We start from the raw sequence: 20,722 nt of genomic DNA on the forward strand, positions 1-20,722 counted from the left end.
AGCTACCTGGAATCCTGCAGATGATAGATAAGATGGAATCACCAAACCTTCTAAAGGTCTCGTGTGAGCCTGAAACCCTGCAATTCAGGGGATTCATGCTCTCCCTGTGCACAAGAAATGCCTGCTGCTCTCTTCTCATCCATTTTGAGAGGGAAACTTCAACTGGAATTACACAAAAGTTGCTAAATTGGCTGGTTGGGTTTAGTTATTTGAGTTTCACCTGAACAGAGGCTGAGGAACAGACCCTGAGATAAGAGGCAGTGAGAGAAAGGAGAGAAGCAAAAAGTTACTTTGCCCCAAATGGGGAGCTTAGGCTCTGGAGAGTGGGGATCAGATGCCCTGAGAAAGCTTGGGTCTTGACCCCTATGCATGTCAGGAGGGACATCTACATTGGAGAGTTACTTTTGAAATTAATGCACATTTCAGATTTGGTTTAAGTTTACGACTTACCCTCAACTTTTAACCTAATTAAGAGAAAGGAGCCTTAGGGCAGAACTAAATCCCAACTGCATACCAGATAATCAGAATTTGTTCAATCTGAAAGGAAATTCTTAAAATGGAGCAACCACTGCCGCCTTTGGCAATTTCATCCAGAGGCTAGCACTTGTGAATGTAAGAGAAGCCCTCCTTAAACTGAATTCCTTTCATCTTATAAACAATCACCATTTCCTTCACCCAGCAGGCTCCCATCACCCGTATGTTTTTTCACAGCTGTGAGGAATATATCTCGCCTTCTTGCCCTTGCTAAACGGAACACCAGAGAAGGGTGATGAGGCCAGGCCATGGTGGTGGTATGGCCTGGGTCGCTTTAATGCTCCTCTCTTTTAGTTACCTCTTGCCACATGACACATTCCAACCACACTGCATCTCGAAACAACAAACTTTACTTAGCTCACAGATTCTGTCAGGAATTCAGCAGCAGTTTAGCTGTTGATCGTGACTGGGGATCTCATGAGTTTGATCTCATGGGCTGCAGTCGTCTGAGGGCTGGACCAGGGCTGGAGAATCTGCTCCCAGCATGGCTCACTCACATGGCTGTGGGAAGGACAATTCAGTCTCTCCACGTATGGGCCTCTCCATAGCCTACTTGTCCTCAAGACCTCTGGCTTCCCTCAGAGCAAGTAATTCAAGAGAAAGCTGAGAGCAGGCCACACCATCTGTGACCTATTCTCAGAAGTCACCATCACCCATCTTTAGAAGCAAGTCACTAGGTAGAGCCCACACTCACAGAGAGGAAATTAAGCTCTACCTCCTGAAGGGAGGAGTATCAAAGAATATTTGGATATATTTTAGTGACAGCACACCACCTGAAGTTAGAGTGCCTAGATATTATAATATTGGGTCTGCATAGCCTTCATTTACAAATACAAGTGCTATTAGTCCCAGAAGGAATATTTAGAGAATGCTATTGGAAGCTATAAAAATAGGAAAGCCAGAATAAATGATGTCTAAAGTTCTATTCAACTCATTGGACTTAGGTTTGCTGATGACAGCTCCCTTGACCTCCATGGAGCTTGACCCTACACTTCACTTTAAACTAGCAAGGCCCATGTGGGAAGGATCAGCAAAGTTAATATTAAAGTTAATAACTGCTGAGGCAGAGCTAAGAAATTGGAGCTCTAGGTGGAGTCAGAGTGGGAGACCCAAACTGTTTAAACACTACTTTGTTCTCCGGAGTAAAAAATATCACGATGTTGCCTTTGGGCAGAGATTGCTAACCAGCAACTGTGGACCAGTAGACTTGTTTTGTTTTGCCTACTGTGTGTTTTAGAAAAATGTTGATTGAACTGCCAACATTTACAAATTGAAAGATTTCACCTGAAAATGCAGGTTTGGGCTTCCCTTGAAAAGCGAAGATCTGGCAGCAGTGGGGTTGTAGCTGAGTAGCAGCTGCCGCCTTTGGTGCGGCGCGCCCCTCCAACTTCCAGTCCTTACACCACTTAATTTCTTATAAACTGTCCGCTTGATTCATTTACATCACCCGCCTTCTTCCGTTGGCATGTGAGTTTGCCACACTGCCTCTGGTTTCAGGGGATGGTGACGTGCTTCCTCACCGACAAAGGGCCAGGGGACCTTCTCAGAGCTTTACGTTGGATGGGCGTGGAGCATGTGCAGGCCTGTGAGCACAGGCTGGAAACAGGATCCTATTACTGTCCCCAAGGCGGGCTGCTGTGGGTCCACCTCTACTTCGGGGTCCTTTTAGACCCTTCAGTTACGCACCCTCCTCAGTGACAGAGATCCCCATGGTAAAAAAGATCTTGGACTGGGTCAGATTAGGCTACATAGGAGTCTGATAAACTCATCATTTTCCAACTGGGGTATGTCCCTCAGGGTTACATGAAGTCTTTCCAGATCTTCTATAAATACTGTACTCTTTGCTAAAATTGATCTGCTGAGAATGAGCCTGTGTTCATAATAGTCCTTTCCCCACATTATATAAAACTATACATATAGGCTTCACCTATCCCAAGTCTTAGGACACATTGCCCTTAATATGACACAAAAACCCCGGATGTGGCAAACAAAGAGAAAGGTTCCTTTTATGATTAATCATAAATCCATAGAACTTTGGGCTTTTTCTTCTTATACACACATTAAAAGTGGTATGTTAGAATGCAAAGAAATGAAGGGTTTGGACTCATATATGCATTTTCAGAATTCAGATAATGTAAAGTGGAGTGATGGAAATAATGACAATTTTTATTTAAGGCCTTCTCCCCTTCCACCTCCTGATGCTTGTCAAAGAATAGCCTGCTCTTGAGGGAGAACCCGAGAGTGAAGCAAAGAGAAAATCAGTAGGAGATGTTAAATAACAAAAGTTTATTCATGTAATTGTTAGCAATTATTTTCCACTATACTCTCTACTCATGTCTAGAATATATCTTAACTGGGAAGAAAAGTAACTTAGTAAAGCTAAAGCGATAGTGGTTTGCAATGCTGATTATTTTAAATGTAATAAAAATGCCTCCTGGGAATACCAGATTTTACAGGATAAAGGGATAAAACCCAAGGATAACCTTTCAGGTGGGTTCTCCCAGATTTGGCTTGGGTTAGTTAACAAAGTTGTCAAAACCTCTTGTATCAAATCATAGCATGAAATATTTATTTCAAACATATTAAATCATAATATTCTATCTTATAAAACGAATATCCTTTTCATAACAACAGCAAAAAAGTATGTGCTGCTAGACTGATTAGCAGCCTAGACCCTTTGTGTTTGGCATTTCTGATTTTTACACTAGTTCTACTTATTTCCCAAAACCAGTCAGTAGCATTCAGTAGCCTCACCCAGTTTTACCAGATATTTACCATGCTCTTTATCATCATTCTTGTTACTTTTTATGAGAAAAAGTGTATTGATCATCTTGGGTTTACAACTTATTTAAGCATGGAATAATTATCATTGCATCATTTAATTTTTATCATTTTTAGTGATCAATTTCATAAGATATGCTTTTAATGCTTGTATTTTTAGCAATCAATTTCATAAGATATGCTTTTAATTCTTATTAACTTTTATAATAATTCTCAGGATAGCTATTTGAATTGAAAAATGAAGTCAAAGATTTTTTTCTGACGAAGTGTATCTGACTTGGCTAATTGGTTTGACGGTGAAGATTAGCCAACCTGAAATAAGATTTGTGGTAGACATTGCCCATAAATGAGTTAAGTCTGCAGCTTCAGCATCATGGTTATATATTTAAAACACGAAATAAGTTCAAAGCTTTTTATCAAAATGCATTATTTTGGCAAAATGCAATGAAATTAATCATATATCTTTTTTCTGCCATTTTTGAAGATATGAGATTTAAAAAGGGGAGGTCTAAGTGAAGGTGTTATAGCATAATTAACAATAATTTGACATGTCTTAGTAGAGCTTTTTTGGTATACTTCCCAGAAAATGGGACAGTGACTTATTCTAATGACGAGAACAAATCTCTTTGTAAGTCAGGTGCTTTCCAAGTCACTACTTAAAAGAAAAATAAAGAAGGACCTAATCAAGTTGTTAGGTGACAGGAGATTAAAAATATTTTTTGATAAGAGATCATTATATGAATTTTGGCATACAACATAGAAGGAGTTCAAAGAACTGAATCATATTGCTCTAATAAAACACTTTCAATTCTTAGAGCTTACATCTATAAAAATAAAAAAATTGGAAATAGAATTGATGCTGATCCCTATCTCATCTAGCAATAAGTAATATTCATCTACAGGTACATGAACTAAGTGAAAAAAGTTTGTCATCTCATTAAGGGTGTATTTTGCAATATAATTTCACTTTTTGCATTTAATAATTAGTATAATGTATTCATGCTGTTTTAATCAGTAGTGTATTATCAATAATGATAATTCAATCACACAGATTTTTTTTTAATGTTGAGTGGCTTATGGTAATAGAAAATAAAAGCTTAAAAATTTAATTTAGATACATTATTATTGAAGATAGATGTGAAGTTTTTTCAAGAAAAAATTATATACATTCAGATGAAATTCCACTTTGGGGAAAGTGGAATAAAAATTTAAGTTCAAAGAGAAAAAGAAAAGTCAAATTTCTGCAAATTAAAGAAGTGTTTGTTTTAAAAAATGACATTGATAGATAATCAATTGTTATAGTGTTTAGATTCAACTGTATACATTTACAAAAGAGACAACTTTCATTTTAAAATGGAAATATTTACAGTATGATCCAAATTATATTCTTTGAAAACATTTAAACTTACAATGAAAAACTTTGTTATTAACTTAAAAATTACATGATGGTACATACTTTATTAAGTTTCCTTTAGAGGGTATAAAACCCAAAGAGTTTGAAGACCTCTGAGCTAGACAACCAACTATGGGCTGTGTTTTGAGGAACTCACTCTTTTCACGCAGAAACAATGCCTGAATTTCCCCATTATTTTTCTGATTGAAGCCTGGAAGGTTGTTGGTCACGAATTCATGGCACAGCAGGGGACAAGACCCTGAGAGAATACAGCACCAGTGAATTGTGATGGGGAAGTGAAAGAAAGACCCAGCCTGCCTGGCAGGGCATGGTCCACCGAGGGACAGACCACACGTGGGAAAGGCCTGAGGAAGATCCCAGAGCTCAGCCATCCTGGGCTGCGAATTCGAAGCCTGTAAAAGATGGGCAATTCTTAGAGCCTTTACTTCATTCCCTTACACTGAACATCAGATCCCTTTACCTCTAATACCCTTTTCCTCCTGTTTCTTCTAAACACTCCATTGTCTTTCTACCTAGCAAATCCAAAAGGGCTGGGCCAATGCTCACGGAGAAGTGGGCTCAGGTCAGTGAGAGAAGTGGGATTATACAGCAGGCTCCCAACTTTAAGTCACTGAGTCCCCAGCCCCCCTGAGGAAAAGCCCTTAGAGCAGCAAGCAGCTCGTGTCAGAGCAGAAAAGGGGGGTCATCTTTTCTTTTATTGTGTGTGTCCATTAGGCTTACCCATGAGCATAACTACATAGAAGCAATACGAATTAATCCGTCCCCTCACAATACACTGCCATTAATGCACAGCTTAGCTATTTCACTGAGGCCCACGTGGCTGCGTGAGAGCCTCATGGAATAGAGAATTTTAAGAATGCATTAGTTTGCAGGTTCCTCCAAGTTGCCAGCTTTAATTATTAGTTGGAACCTTTTTGAGCCCAACGCCGCTATTACTCTCCACCCACCCTGTGGGCCCAGCTGTTCTCAGGGCTGCAGGCTAAGCGGGCTTTTTCTTCCACAAGCCGGCCTTTCCCGTCCGCTCCCCTTGCCTTTTCTCCTCCAGAGCGAACTGCCTCAGCTCCTTTAGGCGGTTTTCCTGTGACCTGTTTTCCGAACTTGCACCACCCCTATTGCTCTCTTACAGGAGCCTTTGTTTGTGGCTGTCCCGGCACATAAGGCAAAATAGAGATAATGTACCATGGAACTGTACACTTGAAACCTATATAATCTTATTAACCAATGTCACCCTAATGAATTTAATTTAAAAAATAAAATAAAAATGATAGCTGAGGTCTGGGGAGAATCAATGTCAGAGGTTCCCATGAAGGACACATTGCACGGTGTGCTGGCCATCAAGGTGACCTAAAACACGGCTCGGTCCAGAGAGTGAGGGTCTGGGCTGGTGAGTGTGTAACAGCTCCTGAGAGCCGCATGCGCTCTGCTCCCCCAACACTTTGGGTGCCTGGTGCCGCCTCCTGTTCTCTTACCCTGCTCTGGCTGTGCCCAAGGTTGGGTATTTGGCGGAGGGAGCAGGCAAGGTGCCTTCTCTGCATCTTCAGGGCCTGTCTTCCTGCTGGCTCCCTCCTTAAAACCCAGGCTCCTTTCTGAAAAGCAAACGTTCCCGCAGAGCTGAGGGGCACTGCGGGATCTGCTTTGTCAGATGTGATAATGACGGAGTATTTGATGTGAGTTCTTGTGGGGGAGGAGGATTCGCTCTGGGGGACATTTACAAAGTGTGGTAACAGCCCCTGGAAGACTGTGAAAGAGCCGCTTGCTCAGTGCATGGGTAGGACACTTGAGGGCTGTCACTTATATCACTTCACATATGGTCCCTGCAACACTGGGAGGTCAGAATCATTAGCTCAGTTGAGAGCTAATTAACTGCCCAGAGTAAAATGTGGCAGAGCCTTTTCCTCAAGTCTCTGCTTTCCCCATGCACTCCTGCATCCCTGGTGGGAGTGTAAAGTGAGGCAGCAGCTTTGGGAAACAGCTGGGCAGTTCCTTAGAAACTTAAACACAGAGTTAGCATATGACTCAGCAATGCCACTCCTAGGTATATACCCCAAAACTGAAAATAGGTGCAAGCAAAAAGGTATACAAATGTACATAGCAGCATTATTTATATTAGCCAAACAGTGGAAACAAATGTCCAGCAGCTGATGAACAGCTAAACAGAATGTGGTCTATCCACACAATGGAATATTATGCAGCCATAAAAAGAAATGAAGCTCTGATACATGCTGCAACATCCACGAGCCTTGAAAACATGCCAAGCAAAAGAAGCCAGTCACAAAAGGTCACATATTGTATGACTTCATTTATATTAAATGTGCAGAATCAGCAAATGTATAGAAATCACAAGTTGATTAGGAGTTGCTCAGGGCTGAGGAAGGAGAGAGTGGAGAGTGATTGCTAGTGGCCATGGGCTTTCTTTTGGGGGTGATTAACATGTTCTGGAATTAATTAAATGTGATGGTCACACAATCTCAAGAATATACTGAAAGCTACTGAATTGTACACCTTAAGAGAATGAGTTTTATGATGTTAATTACATCTCAATTTTTAAGAATTCAACAATAAAACATTTCACTAAGAAAAAGGGAAAGGACCTGAAGAGACAAACCTACACACAGAAGATACAGATGGCATATAAGCCCGTGAAGACACTCAACATCATCAGCCATTAGAAAGATGCAAATGAAAACCACAAGATATCCTACAATCCATCAGAGTGAAATAAAAAATAGTGACAACATCAACTACTGATGAAGATGAAGAAAAACTGGATCACCCCTCCATTGCTGGTGGGAATGTAAAAACTACAGGCCCTCTGGAAGACAGTCAGTCAGTTTCTTAAAGAAACAAACATGCTGCTGACATGTGACCCGGAAATTGCATTTCTGGGTGTTTATCCCAGAGGAAAAGGAAAATTATGTGCACATAAAAGCCTGCGTGTGAGTGTTCATAGCAGCTTGATTCGCAATAGCCCCAGCTGGAAACAACCCAGATGTCTTTCAGGGGGTTGGTTACATCCACATCATGGAATATTACTCAGCAATAAAAAGAGAGGAATTATTGATACATGCAATTGCCTGGATCAATCTCCAGAGAATTATGCTGAGTGACAAAAGTCCAGTCCCGAAAGATTACACACCTTATCATTCCATTTATATAACTTTCGAAGTGACAAAAGTATACAAACAGAGAGCACATGAGTGACTGCTGGGGGATAAAGAGGGGTTGCGGGCAGGAGGGAGCAGATAAAAGCCAACAGGAAGGCCCCTTGTAGTGATGGGACTGTCCTGCCTCTTGTGCATATCATTGTCAGCGTCCTGAGTGAGATACTGTGTGACAGTTTTACAAGACGTTATCACTGGAAAAACTGAGTAAAGAGTAAAAGGAGTCCCTCTATATTATTTTTTACAATGGTATGTAACTATAATGATCTCAAAATAGCAAGTGTAATTTAAAAAGAGAGGAAGAAAAAACATTGAATATCTGCAAAATATTAAATCATAGCAAATTTATTATTTACATTGAACCTTTAAGCTGTTTCTTATTTTTCTCTCTCTAAATAATGCTGTGATTAATCTTTGTGCCCTGAAAGCTTTATATGTATCTGTGATGTTTCATTTTATGCTTTGCCAAACTGCTGTCTGAAAAGTTTGTACCAAGCTACACTCTTATCAGCATGGTAGACGCGGGTGTCTGCCCCAGGACATGCTCACCAGGCTCGCAGTGTACCCCTGCTTTCCAATCTGCTGATTTTGTAGGTGAAAAATCGTACATCTTTGCCTCTGTTCACTTTTCTGTGGTGGTGAGGGTAAACATTTTTAAGTGTCCCTACATCATTGCTGTCACTGTATGATTAGTCTATTCATCAAGGACCAAGGGGTGCCTCTGACCCTTCATGCATGAAGTGGTGGGCACAGGAAACATTAAAAGCTGGTTAAAAATTGATTGTAATGTGTTAAAAGTTACCAAATTGAACAAAAGTGACTTGTTAAATGGAACAGACAGATTTGGAGGTTAGAGGAATTCTAAGGTGAAATATAACCAAGAAGTGGGAGGGTGAGCAGACATAACCAGAGCGAGGTCAGAGGTGGGGTGCAGGCAAGACATGATTTATGTCTGGGGAGATGGAGAAACGATTTCTCTGTAATGTACAGAGAGCAACATTACAGCAGGGGCCTGTGAATAAAGAGCTGGGCATAGTCTTTCCTGACAGAAAAAAGGAACAGGGAGGCTGAGTAAATACACAGAAATTGTGCAAGAATCAAACGGCATAAAAATACAAATGGCAGACATCTGGAGAGGTGGCTCGGGGCACAGTTTTAATCCCAGGAACAAGCTCCTATTGTTTCAGTAGAGACTTATCCTTTAAAACTCACGTGGGACAAAGGGGCCAGGACTGTATGAACATGTGTGTGACTGTGGGCACAAATCAAGGAATGGGGAATGTCAGATCCGTGAACTGTATGCACCTGAAACAAATGTGAAAGCAGAAAAGTATTTACACTGCTTATAACATGGATAAGCTTTGAACTGTTTTCAGGAAAAGTGCATAGAGTTAGAAATAAAGAAAAAGTGATCTCTATAGACCAACATTCTCAATCTGTAAAACTACCAGACTAGAGAACCCTCCTGTGACCACACATGGATAATCACATCTAAATTATACCCAACAGGAAAGAAAACAGGCCAATATTACAGAATCTCTGTGTTGAAGAGAAATAGGGAGACCTTTCTACATCTAATTTTCTACCCTCTGTTGGAATCTCCTATGAAACCTCAGATAAACCTCTGATAAGATCTTAGTTTATTCTTAGATATGCTCTTGATAGAAATTTTATATCAGCAAAAGATAGCTTAATCTATTTTACTAATACTATAATTGCCACAAAATTCTTTCTTTGAATTGACTCACTATATTCCCATTTCTGATTCTTACCCATAAAAATCAAGTTCTCCCTCAGGAACTTCACAAACCAATGACAATAATAGATTATATTTAATGAGTGCTGACTATTGGACACTATGTACATTACATGCATTATTTCCTTTAGCTCCCACAACCTTAAAAATAGGTAGCTTTTATTATTCCTGCCTTGTAGATGAAGAAATGGAAGGCAAAAGAGACCCTGTAACTTTCCCAAGTTAGTGTGTGCAGACAAACAGTATTTGAACCCAGGTCTGTCTGTTCTCAGCTCTTTTCTCTGAAGTATTGTGTTAGGTTCTGCTAAGCTGCTTCACAAGTCTAAGCCTGTGCCCTGTGAGAGTCCTGTAAGTTTCGGAAGCCTGCTTTTCCATGAGTTACAGATTTCTGCCACTGAAATATTGTCACATCTGCTTCTAGTGACTCCTCCATGAAAAGTATGGACAGATTACACGAAAGGACAAAGAGCTGGCATTTTAGGTTGTATGAACTGTTTTGTGTCTACTTATTAATAGATGTTTGTTTAGTAAATGCCTGGTAGACATGAGGCAGAATTCAGTTGAAGACCCTCTTTCTATATAACTTGTTGGTGACTTTGTGGGAAGGTAACTAATCTCACCCACTTCTAGCTGTTATCTACCAAAATATCCACAAAAACAAACTAACTAATGAAGAAAAACCTCAGAGTCCGTGAGTGATCAAGCTGGCTCAGGACAGTTAACAACAACTGGGCTTAATGACAGGTTTTCATGAGCGAGCATACTGTGCCAAGGGGTTTGATTAGTGTGGAATGGAGGGAGGTCACCAGCTTCCTCCCTGTGACACTCCCCTCCCTGCCCAGCCTAAGGCTGCAGCGCCTGGCAGGCTCCTGCTTCTGAGCCCTCCGGTGGGCCCTGGAGGACTCAACATCCAGCCCTAGTCATTTTCACGCTCGCTGCTGGTCCATCCCAACCTTGTACTAGCTGATGTGAGATTTTTGGTTCACTCAAGGATAGTTTTTCTGTGTTGAAAAGACTATTCAGGTATTTACTTTGTTTTCAAAAATGGATATTCACTTTATTAAAGTCACCGATTTTTAATAACTTCATTCTTCCTAGGCTTTCAGTTTACTTTACAAATCCTGTTATTCTAGTTCTGCCTAGCAATTTTAGCAATCACTCTAATGGCCTTTGGACAATACTCGATCCCATTTACAACTAGTTAATTAAACACTTTCACATATTTTACCATGCATTTATAAGTTTAATGTATTTTATTTCCTTTTAGAGTAATTCAATTGCCTGACTGGCCAACTTCACTAAGTAATTCATACAAATCTAATAAATTAAGTTTATAAATATCATGAACCCTGAGTTCTCTTAAGTGTTACAATATTGTATTATATAGTTAGTAACAATTCCAGTGTGAACTACGAGTCTGAATCAATTACTTAATTAGATATTTTAAATTGAACTTACATAGCAATTATTCAAATGCAATTGCCAACCATTACAAGTACATAAAACATTGAATTTTAGGTGTCTTTAATTAAAAAATATTAATAGTATGGGTTTTCGTTTCCTAAGATATTTCTTTACCCAGTTCTCAATTCTGGGTTTTAAAGGCGAGCAGGTGCCATGCTAGTTAATTGAGGTACTAATGACCAGAGTGCTGGGCCTGGACCTTGATGGGATGCAACAAGCTTTGTTTTCACTTGATTCCACAATCAGGAAAGATGTGCCATGTGACCTAGGTCTTTGAATTTAAGCCGTACACATTAGCTATTTCTTCCTGAGCCTACTCACGGAAATCTGCAACTCCCTGTTCCTGCCACCCAAGTGACCACATGATTATTCGCCTCTCAAGATATGTAATTGTCTGCCCAGCCAGGCCTAAGACCTTTCACATGGCCAGACCCCTGCATTCTTTTTCAATGACTTTCTCATATTACAAATAAAAAATTGGTTTTAGATGTCTCCCATGTGACTTAAAGCCATAGCTGATATGAAAATTCTACTGACAGCGCTTTTTTTTTTAACCTAATCTTTGGTCTTTATCTGGTTAGACTTAATATGCTGAGATCATTTCAGATGCTAATTCTGCAACCTTGTCCAGCTTCCTGTTCTCCTTGAATTTAATAAACTTCTCATCCGTATCTGAGGCACCGGCAAACGTGTTGGCTGGAACAGAACCTGGCTTGGCACTTTGGGAAGCCTCTTTTTGGTTTGTCTTTGGCCTTTGAGTCATGTCCCTGGGATGTCACACCTGCCTGTTCATGAGAGTCATTTGAGAAGCTTATGACATGACTTCTGGAATTCACTCCACAGCCTAAAGGGCTGTGGCCCAGGCATCTTGGACCATTTCACAAACTCCGCAGGAGACTCTTAAGCAAGAGTTTTAGCTCTAGTCCAAGGACTAGTGTTTCAAACTGCTGTCCCTGTGTCCCTGTCTTGACTACAAGGACAGAACTCTGATTTTGTCAAGTTTCTTGCTTAGGTACAGACTCACTAGGTGTAAAGCACACCGTTTACCTGCAGGGTAACATAACCATAAAGGAGACAACAGTCTGGCATGATGTATGTTTCTTTGTGACACAGATTGATTCTAAAGGGTTGGCTCCAACCTCACCATGTGCTCAGGAAAATCCCTCGAGATAGATATTAAATTTACTAGTGTTCAATTTCACTACTTACTTTATTTTCTCTTTGAAAAAGTTATATCATTTTCTCCTTTTGTGTCACCTCTCTCTCCCACCAAGTCCTCCAGCACCTCCTCAGGTCTCCATGATTTGGTTCTCAACAATTATCTGTAGTGAATCAATGATCTTATTGTCAGTTTTCTTTTACTCATGAATGTAAGCTTGCCAGGCCTGAGAAAACAAAGAGAGACAAAGCAGCTATATATTTTTTTTTAATTAAAAAAAATACCAGCATATAGACATACAAAACTGGCTCTAAATCAACAACTCTACTTGTCTTGGATACTTAAAAAATAACTTGTCTTATCTGAATAGCACTTTGGCAAAATGATTATTCTGCACTTACAATTGATAATAACTTTATTGCTTCTACTGTTCTTTTTGTGTTCTTATTTTGTCTGTTATTCTCAAAGCCTGGCCGACTTTACTCCCCACTGTCTACATGCATTACCTTCTTTAAGTAGTTATTCTAAAGATTCACAATAGAAACACATTTTAACTTATGAAAAATATGGTTACCAGGACATCACCTCTTGTGTGAATATCCTTTCCAAATTCCCTCTTTGTGTGGACATCCACAAGATGCCTGGCTTAATGCCCACTTCTTGGACTTGGAGGAGGAGTGAGGACTTTCTTTTGGAGACTAACAGGATACCCAAGAGTTGGAGAGGCTTGTATGAAAAGCTACTGGGGATCATGGAAGCTTCCATTTTAAGCCAACAGTGTTCAAGACCAGGAGAGGAATCAAGTTAGTTTCTGGAGCTATCCCGAAGTCAAGGTCCAGGAACCTCGGTCTACCTGGCCTCACATCTGTCTAATGCAGGTTGGCAATAGGAAAGGAGGCTCCCTGTCACACGTGGCCTGGTAGTTGACAAACAGGAACTCTGCTTGGACTTTATTCCTGGGCTCTTTTGCAGTTTCCCCTCTTATCAAGAACTCACTTAAGCCAACTGGCCTTTCCCAAATGTCATGTTCCTTTGGTGAATATTAGTAACCTTCTACTAGTTGAATAAGTGAGAGCCACATGCCTTCTTTGATCAATCTCTCTGCCAAATGGTTTATTGTAATAAACAAAATTATGTGCATTATAATGAATAAAAGTCTCAGACTTGGGGCTGCCTCACTTACAAACCTTTATAAATAAGGAGGCACCTTATTTACATACAGCTTATTTATTAAACTGCTGAGATCCTCACTCTCCAATGTTACCAGCACTTTAACATATACTTTATAGGAAAAGCTTGTGTTGAAACAAATACTGACTAGAGTATCAGCTGACCTTTGAGTAGAATCAGGCGAGAGGATCATTTTCTGAGTGTCCTTTCTGAGTGGTCCTAAGGGAACATAGGACCAATTGGCATTCTAGATCAAGGGCACGCTCCCCCCCCCAAAGAGTTCGAATGCTAGGCTTGCTATAACCTTACACCTCATTCATGCAGGGCAAAAATATCTGTCTCAATCTTCCTGGCCAACCACCTTCTTAAAAATCTCTAATTCCAATTGGGAAAAGTGTTTGCTAATATGCCTCACTCTAATTAAAAACTCTCTGGTGTATATTTAGAGAGCAATATTTGGACTTATTGCCCATATGTGGATTTCTGATTAGGGTGCTTCATATGCTAATTAACATCCCTGGAATTTATATTAAAGTTCATTTGCATAAATGCGTACAAAGCTGTATAGACAAACATATTTCATAAAACAGAAATGATAACCTCCTCACAGAGGGTAATCTCAGTCCCTTTCCTGGTACCCCACTGGCAATGGTGGGACATCCTTCTGGTTCAGACCTCCACTCTCTCCTTCTATCATTTTTTTACTTCCCTAAGTTTACTCCAACTTCTTCTGCTTTAGTCGAAGCTCAGTTTTCTTCATTTCTTCTAATGAAAGATCTTAATGGTTCGAGCAGTAAGGGATTTGAGTATACTTTAAACATATATACTCTCTTCAACATCAAAAAATCTGGCTTCACTTCCCTTGTGTAAGTGCTGAGAAACAGTCACTTGATCCACTGCCTGGGATAAACAAGCATATTTGTGTTTCATCCTGGGGAGCGTCATTTTGTTTTTTAGAACGTACCAAGAAATAAAGAATGAGTTGAGATTTTATCCCCAAAACGTATTCATTGATATCCCAAATCACATGTCATCAATTCACCTATTTATAGGTGAGTATCCAGATAGGAGGTAAGAGTGCGAGGAGGTGGGAAGGTGCCCGGATCAGAGAGGTAGGTGCATGGGTAGGAAGTCTGAGGTTGTGGGAGTGGGATGGTGGGAGCATGGCTGGTGGTGCTCTGCAAGGCTGGGCCTGCCTAGAACTGGGAAGATATTTGCAGCACTCCATACCTCTTAGAATTCTTTGGGTCATGATATCATAGAACACAGCCACTTGAATTCCTTTCTTCTTTCTTTTCTTCCTTGAGCTTGGAGTCTTTGCTTAGTACACCGATTCCTGATAAGAGTTCTATGATTCTGGAGCAAAGGAGGCCATTCTAAGTAGAAATAAATAGCACCAAGTTTTTGTAAATTCTTATGACACTAAGTCAAGCCTTTTGCAAGGTTTTGAAATTCTAGCCTCATTACAGCAAAAGACATTGTCTGCAGAGAAGACTGCCAATGATGGAAATGAGACTCAGAGAAAAAATAGCAATTGTTTCTGAATACTGAATTAAACTGAAATTCTGAATAAACAGATAATCAGATTTCTTATTCTATAATAGAGGAATCATGTTATTAGGGTACAAAGGTGTAATCTCGTGGTTCTCATTCCAGGGATAACAGTGGGAGTATTGTTGACTAAAGTAAATGGAATTATGTTTGTTTAAAAAGTACCTACCCAAAACTGCCAGTTAGAAAATCATTATTGGGTACCCACTGAACATATCTCCTTGGTCTCCTGGAGGATTTGATTTTTCAGGAAGAGCGTGAGATTGGTGCCCACCATCCAGCAACCACACACACATGCAAGCCACCTAGTTTCACAACACCTGGGACTACCCATAAGGTCTGGTTTCAAGTTAAGGGAGAATTTTGTCTCATTTAAAAAAAAATTCGAGAATATTTGCATATATTTGCATGCTGACTTTTAAACATATGGAATCACATATTAAAAAATAAGTTTGATAGCATCCTTCTGTTTTGGTGGCCAAACTCAATTCAAAGAATCATTTGAAAGAATTCTAAATTGATTAAATTCTAGAGTATAGGAGAAAAAAACCATATAGGGACACAGGGACTTAAGGAAAAAGGAGTAATCATTAAAAAAACTCTCTAAAATTCACAGACGGGAACCATTTAAAACCATAAACAGTCTATAACTAAATGCACTTTCAAAATACTCTTTTGTTACTATTACCTGTAATCCTGTATCCAATTCAGTAATGAAAGGCATTTCTCATCCCTCCTCACTCTGAGGATTCTGGGAGATTTCCTTAAGCATTTGTCAAGCTGCAGAAGCCCCCGAGAAGAGTCAGACAGAGAGAGCAGCAGAACCTCGACGTCCCTAAAGTCACTGAGAAATACTTTGATGTGGCTGCTGTCACTTTGTGGAACAGAAAGCAAGTGCGAAGCAGCTGATTTCACAGGGGTTCCAAGGGGGCGCTACCTCCTTCCCGGTGTTCAGTGTCCTCTGAAAGAAGAATGTCCTGTGTTTGGTCTCTTACCAAGTGCCCATCATTGCCCTCTCTTGTCTCCAGAATTTACTGAGCATCTATTGCTGTATTTTTCAGAAATAGGTTTCTTTTCCTTTCTCCAACTATAAAACCAAAACATAACTGTAAAATCAAATTCAAATGTTCAAACAAAGTGAAAATATCCTGAAATCAGCCCCCTAATAATCTCTTTATCTTTCATATCTTTCTGTTTGCATATATAACTTAACATACATATATTATATATATAACATATTATGATTTTGTTTTCAAAAGCCAAATTGCTTTAGATGCACTCCCTGCAACATACTTTTTTTTAAACTTAACAACATATTGTGAACATTCTCTATGTCAGTTTGTGCATCCCTTTTGTTTTGAATATCTGCTTAGTATTTTGGGTTTTTTTACTATAACTTAATTGAATAGCTAGTACCATATTGATAGACCTTTAAGCTGTTTCCAATTATTCATTATTATGAAAATTTCTGAAATGAGCAAACTTGTGTAAATGATCTTTGTGCTCATGTGTGGGCGCTGGAGTGGGGGAGAAAGGTTAGGATGTTCCTAGATTATAACTGTAAGGAAAAAAAGATATGCACAATTAATATTTTTTTAATCTTTTGCTAAACTACCCCCTAGAAAGCTTGCACTAATTTACACAACTATTCACAGGAAATCTGAGGGTTCAAGTGCATTTCGTTGGGCTCCCGTGTGCGAGTGCACCGTGCTCAGCCACTGTACGCGGCAGACACTGTGTCGCGGGTCCAGCACGCGGCCTGGAGCCACACCCTGGGCCCAAGGCACTCATAGGCCGGGTGGCTGCAGAGGGCCCGGGGCTTCTGAGGTCTGGCCTTCGAGCCTGTGAGGTGCTTCTCAGCAGTGGAGCTTGGACGCAGAGCCTCTGGGCCCACTTAGAAGCGGCCGTGAAGCCTCGAGCCTGACACCGCAGGAGACTGCTGTCCCTGAGCAGGGGGCCAGGAGACAGGGGGACCTCTGCCCGGGTAAAGCAGGAGCTTCTGCCCTAGCCTTTGCTGTTTTCATTGTTGAGCCTCTCGGGGAGAAACAAAAAGCGCACAGCTTCATTAGGCTTCAAGCTGCAAACACCCTGACCTACCCCACCCCGCCCCGAGCCCGGGAAGCGTATCTATTCGTTCCCTGGGCCCAGGCTGTCCAGCAGATGCCCTGTCGCTGGCCTGCTGGGCGCCAGGCACCGTGCGGGATGAGGCGGGAGGGCGGCGTGGGGGGCAAGGCTTGCGCCCGACCTGCGGTGCTCCAGGCGTGAGGCTAACCCCGCAGGGGCAGAAGGCCGGGTGAGGCAGGGCGCTGCTCTCGGAGGGCAACGCTGCTGGACGCTGGGCTCAGGAGAGTCCCCGGCAGACCCTGGGTTACAGATGCGCAAGCACAGTGCCCCGAGGTGTCAGAAAGGAGAGCCTTAGGGGAATCTCCAGAACCCGTGAGTATGTTATTTTACACGGTGAAAGGGCCTCCGCAAATGTCATAAAGTTAAGGATCGTGAGGTGGGAGGTTGCTTGGAATATCCAGGTGGGACCAATGTAACGACAAGGGTCCGCATAGGAGGGAGGCAGGAAGGCAGAGAAAGAAGGCCGTGTTGTTTTCAGCCGCCGCTTGGCGGTAATCTGTGACGGTGCCAACAGAAGGCAGAGGATTAGAGAGCGCTGAGCGGACGGCAGTGTTTCAGGTGAACTTGGGTGTACAGGCAGGAATCTAACAGGCAGGAACGAGAGACAGACTCCCAAGGAGGGGACAGCGCGGCCAAAGGCGCAGGCGAGGGGGCCAAGCTGTGTTCAGCGGGTATTAAAAACCACGGCGCCTTTAGGAAACGAGGAACCTGGGAGGCACACACAGAAAACAAGACCTGGCGCTGTCTACTCAGTGTTGAGGGAGGGCTCGGGTGACTTCAGTGAGAAGGTAGAGGGGACTCCTCTTGAACAAGGCCTAGGAAAATGAATTTGGGTCTGGGGGCTTAGCTACAATTAGGTGAAGAAGAGTGTGGGGGTCACTTTGTCCAAAGGGAAAGGGACAGCAAGGGGCAATAATACAGCAATGCCAGAGGGGACAGGGTGGGGGGCAGCTGAGGCGAAAGGAAACAGGAGGTTTAGCATAAGCTAAGGAGTGCCTCTCAATATTGAGCCAAGGGTTTGAACTTCTGTTAGGAAACACGGAAGGAATTTGAGGATGCCAGTAATACGACTTATTTGTATTCCTTTGTTCTCTGTAGACGGAGCACCAAAGCCACCATAGTGCCTTTTAGCTGCTTCAGGGGCTAGCCGGGGAGGGAAATGGACAATTCTTGAGGTAGGGAGAGGAGAGTACCCTCCCTTCAGGCTTCTTGGCCGCACAGCTCATGTACTCAGATCTGTTATTTTGTTTGGCATGCAGAGAGCTGGCTTATGTGGTTTTGAGGCTAAGGTGGCGTTGTGGGATGGGTGGGATGATTAAGAAGCCCTTGAGAGCCACAGACACACAGAATAATGTCATGAACCCTGAGCCGGAAGTCAGGGGACCTGAATTATGCATACAACTTTCCAGCAATGAGCTACATGAACTTGAGCAAATGACAGTACATCTCTTGGACTCAGTTTCCCCACCTATGAAATAAGGGTCTGAGCTGCACTATATTTGGTAGTGTTGGGGGATGCAGTTCAACTATGCCCATCACTCCTGAAGCATTTCTACTTTGACTCTATGTCCAGAAATGCTTCTGGGCTGATGATGATTTTTTTTTTAATCTTTATTGTTGAAAGTATTACAGATGTCCCCCATTTCCCCCCCTTTACCCCTTCTATCCTGCACCCATGATGATGCTTTTAATGTGCAACATTGTACAGCCCAAGTTCTACTCTAGCCACTTGTTACTAAGGGACCTACCATGTGCCTGGGTTTCTCTGTGTGTGAATATCAGGTCATTGAGCAAATCTCACTTCCTGTTTGGCCAATAGCACAAGCCGGGAGTGCAGAGCCAGGATGGCTGATCCCATTGCTAAGTTGCCATGTGGGAGGCAGAGGGCAATGTTGGGTGGGAGGTGTTCTCAAAAACATGGATCCTTGTTGAAGACTAGGAGAAAGAAATAGTTGAAGACAGCAAAGCATGCTTTGATTATCCAGGCAGAGGTAAAAATAGCCTAAAATAAGCAACCAGCCAAATTTCTAACATATGATAAGAAAAAAACCCACAGCACTTCAAAAAGAATTACAGAGGGTTCCCCCTGAAAATTCACACTTATGACCAGAATTAATCTTCAGATTTCAACGGATTGACCATCTGAGTCATCCATTAAAAAATAATTTTTGGATCAGCCTTAGGCTAAATGCTCTTTTAGCCGTGTCTATGACTAATGCCGGAAATCAAGATTTCAAGGATAACCCAAGTCACCGTTCAGGGTCCAGTTTGTGTATTTTCTTAAAAAATGGTGGAATACCAAGCCTCTTTCTGAGACTGGATATCAGGCAGGGGACCTGGTAAGATTTAGAGTTAATTTGAGTTCAGATACTGGCAGGGAAGTGACTTTGACATAGGAAAACCTTTCCAATAGCTAAATATACAGGAAAGACTGCTTTCTTTTTTTTGCCCTGGAAAAGTTTGATGGTCTTGTTGCATTGAAGTTTCCCTGGCAGATTTAACTAAACAATTTCTGTGGTCCTGTCTAGCTTTATGATTTGATAATCAAACAGGTGTCCTTAGATGTCACCTTCAATTAAGGAGACTAAAAGAGAACCTGGGGTCACGCCAGGTAATGCTACAGTGTAGGAACAAGAGCTGGGGGAGATAACCCAATAGAAACATGTACATTTTTACACTTTGTTCTTGCTGTTGTTGAATCACAAAATTGGAGTAAATAAGCCTGTGCCAGCTAAATTTACTACTATATGGCCATTAATTGTTAATGGCTAGAAGACAGATTACTTCTGACCTACACATCTAGAGCTCACTTATCACCATGAAGAATAACTGTGTGGGCACAGTTGATGCTTTCACCGGTAAAATTTGTTCTAGAAAGTAAAATTCAGAAAACTCTGTAGAGAGTAAACTGTGAGGCAAGTAGCATATCAACATCCTGAATACTTTGTGTAATTTTCTCTGTCACATTAACAAGAGGAATGAAGTGCTGGAAACTTGACAGAGAAATGTTCAGCAAGCATTTGAGTGCTCTGCCTTGAGTGTGTTTGAATGAAGTATTGGATGCCCCAGAGGTAGTTGGGAAGTTGAGTGCAGAAAGCAGATTTGCGTGTAGCATACTTGTCTCTGAGCCAAGCTCTTACTGCTGGGCCCAGAGACAAGAGGCTCCCTTCATTTCATGATTTTAACCCTGCGGTCTTTTCCATCACACCATTTCACTGATCCCTGATGGAGATCTCTCTATTAAAACCTTCTAGAAAGCTTGCATTAGGAGATAGCCTAGGGTTTCCAGAAAGACAACCATTTAATGACGCCATGATTTCCAGACAAGAGAGAGGATCAGAATAAAGAGGAGAAAGGTTGTTATCCTGACATTGATGCCACCTGCATCTCCTTGTTTTATTTTTCTAGACTTTAGGGCCTAGATGCTATTGCATTCTGACACCTGTATTAACCCCTGAATTATGCCCTTCCCAAATTATCATTGAAGTCCTGGCCCCTAGTATACCCCAGAATGTGAAAGTATTTGGAGATAGGTCTTTAAATAAGTGAGTATGAGGTCATTAGGGTGAGTCCTAATCCAATAGAACTGATGTCTTTATAAGAGGGAG

This window comes from Miniopterus schreibersii, assembly GCF_964146895.1.
Source record: "Miniopterus schreibersii genome assembly, chromosome: 3".
In the NCBI taxonomy this organism is placed as follows: domain Eukaryota; kingdom Metazoa; phylum Chordata; class Mammalia; order Chiroptera; family Miniopteridae; genus Miniopterus; species Miniopterus schreibersii.